Source organism: Pseudoliparis swirei, chromosome 6, assembly GCF_029220125.1.
Source record: "Pseudoliparis swirei isolate HS2019 ecotype Mariana Trench chromosome 6, NWPU_hadal_v1, whole genome shotgun sequence".
In the NCBI taxonomy this organism is placed as follows: domain Eukaryota; kingdom Metazoa; phylum Chordata; class Actinopteri; order Perciformes; family Liparidae; genus Pseudoliparis; species Pseudoliparis swirei.
The window spans coordinates 2,711,437-2,714,468 of record NC_079393.1 but is presented as its reverse complement, the minus strand read 5'-3'; positions in this window follow the sequence as shown (position 1 = coordinate 2,714,468).

Below are 3,032 nucleotides of genomic sequence, written 5' to 3'. Positions count from 1 at the left end.
CTGTGTCTTGTTTACCGGGGTTTGGGGGGCCTTGTCTTTGGGCCATGGGGGATTATTTTGATCCCTCACCACGTGAGCGCTTATTTTGTTCATGCAGAACCGAAATAAAGTACTTACAAATACTTTATCTCTGTCTCCGGTCGTGCAATTGGGTCCTACTTCCTAAGTGTCTGAGATCGTAACAGAACGAACTGACCACATTATGGACCCAGCCCAAAAGAACGCTCACGCCGCTGTCGGTACAGGGCGTGATGATTTTTCATCACGAGGAAAAACTGGACAAAGTCAGCCGGAAATACAAGAGCTGAAAAGGACGCCAGGTCAGGTTCAGGAAGAATTATCTACACAGATGCAACAACTGGTTGCCCAAATGAATAATTTTTTCACTCATCAACAGACTGCTCCTCCGGTGACGTCATCCACAGCTGAGAATTTGCCTGTCAATACTCCAGCTGACGACCCAGGTCAGGCTGTTTCCTCCCGTTACGGCTGGCTCTTCCGGAGAGATTTTCGAGACTCTTGAATTGCAGAGCCTTTCTGGTACAGTGTGATCTGCATTTTCAACACAACCCAGCAGCTTTTTATCTGAGCATGGTAAAGTGGCGTTTATTGTGTCTCATTTAACGGGAAGAGCTGCAGCCTGGGCTACTGCAGAATGGTCTAGAGACACCGAACTATGTTACTCATTGGCCGATTTCATAGAGACTATGAGGCGATTTTGACCACTCATCGCCTGCTCGGACGGAGGCCAGCAGAAGACTGTTTCAAATACGTCAGCTCAACCGTCAGGTGGTTGATTATGCCATCGAGTTTCGTACAGCAGCAGCGGACAGCGGATGGAATGTTCCGCTCTTCGTGACGCCTTCATGACAGGACTTTCGAACCGATAAAGGACCAGCTGGCTCCACTGGAGACACCCGGGATCTGGAATCCTCATCGCTGTGGCCATCCGGATCGATAACCGTCTTCGAAAGAGAGAGGGGCCGACGCAACCGAGATGTTATTCCCAGCTTCCAGAATTCGCCTCGGAGGGTCGCGCCGCCAGCGGAGGATTTCCAGCTCATGTTACCGACCATGTGAGGACTACACTTCCGAATGACCCGTGAACCCATGCAGCTTGGAAGAACCAGGCTTTCTGGAGGAGAGGCAGCGCCGTCACGGAGGGTTGCTGTTTCTACTGCGGCCAGCCGGTCATCAACCGCTTCATGCCCGGAAAAGATCGTGCTCACCAGTCAAAAGGAGGCAGAGCAAGTTTCCGCAGACTTCCCTCCTCGACCTGTTACTCAGGTAGACATTTGTATTAACAATCAGACCATTGACCAGGGTGTGTTAATAGACTCAGGGGCTGACGAAGCCTTATAGACTGGGGCCTAGTCAAACAGCTAAAATAAAAACTGTCCCGCTTATCTCATCCTGTTAGTGCCAGTGCCTTAGACGGCGCTTGTTGTTCACAGTTACCCATTGCACTGAGCCCATACAGATTACTATAAATAAGGACCATACCGAGAGCATGCAATTTCATATTTTTGAGTCGACTCAGCACCGATTATTTTGGGGTTTTTGGTTGAAGATCCACAATCCTCACATAGACTGGCCTTCAGGAAAGTTAAGGAATGGGAGAGGATTGTAGGGCAGGTGTAAACTTTCAAACCTGTTAATGCACCAACAGACTCTAGTAGGATCATTATAGATCACCCTGACTATCCTGATCTACACAAGGTACCTTCCTGTTACCATGATTTAAAAGAAGCGCAAGTCTAAAGCCTTGTCGCCTCCTCACCGAGATTTTGACTGTCCCATTGATCTCTAGGAGCCCCCATTCCCAAGGGGAGACTTTACTCGATTTCGAGACCTGAGAGAACAGCAATGGATGAATACATCTCCTCTTCACTCAAATCAGGGATTATCCGTCCTTCATCGTCTCCAGCCGGAGCGGATTCTTTTGTGGAAGAAAGACGGGTCTCTGAGACCTTGCATAGACTACAGTCCACTAAATGACATTACGGTGAAGAACCGCTATCCTCTGCCACTCATGTCATCTGCTTTTGAACTGCTTCAACGGCCAAGATATTCACCAAGGATTTAAGAAATGCATATCACTTGGTTAGAATAAAACAAGGGATGAGTGGAAGACTGATTCAACACTCAGAATGGTCACTATGAGTACTTGGTAATGCCTTTTGGACTGTGCAATGCACGGCTGTTTTCAAGCTTTTGTGAATGAGGTTTTGGAATTCTTGAATATTTCAGTGTTTGTGTATCTGGATGACATACTGATTTTCTCCCCAGACGCTAAATCTCATGTTAACCATGTCCGCCAAGTTTTGCAGAAACTACTGGATAATCAGCTATATGTCAAGGCAGAGAAGTGCGAGTTCCACACAGAAGAGGTGTCTTTCTTAGGATACATAGTCTCACCTAATCATATCCAAATGGATCCTGCGAAAGTCAGTGCAGTATCCCAGTGGCCCACACCAGACTCCAGGAAAAAGGTTCAGCAGTTCCTAGGATTTGCTAGTTCCTAGGAAGTTTATTAGGAATTTCAGTTCTGTTGCTGCTCCTCTGCATGTTCTGACTTCTCCTAAGGTTCCCTTCAAGTGGACCCGACAGGCGGATCTTGCTTTCAAACTGCTCAGAGATAGATTCATCAGCTCCATACTCACCATTCCAGATCCCCAGCGCCAGTTTATGGTCGAGGTGGATGCTTCCAATGAGGGAATTGAGGAGTACTGTCTCAACGTTCTGCAGAAGACAACAAGATGCATCCATGTGCTTACCTGTCGGAAGTTGACAACGGCAGAGCGGAATTATGACGTGGAAACAAGGAATTGTTAGCTGTAAAGCTGCCCTCGAGGAATGGAGACACTGGCTGGAGGGTGCAGAGCAACCGTTTTTAGTCTGGACAGATCACAAGAATTTAGAATATATAAGAAAGGCTGTTGCCTCAACTCCCGTCAGGCCAGGTGGACACTTTTCTTTAGTAGATTCAACTTCACACTCTCTTTTCGTCCCGGTCTCAGAATCAAAACCCG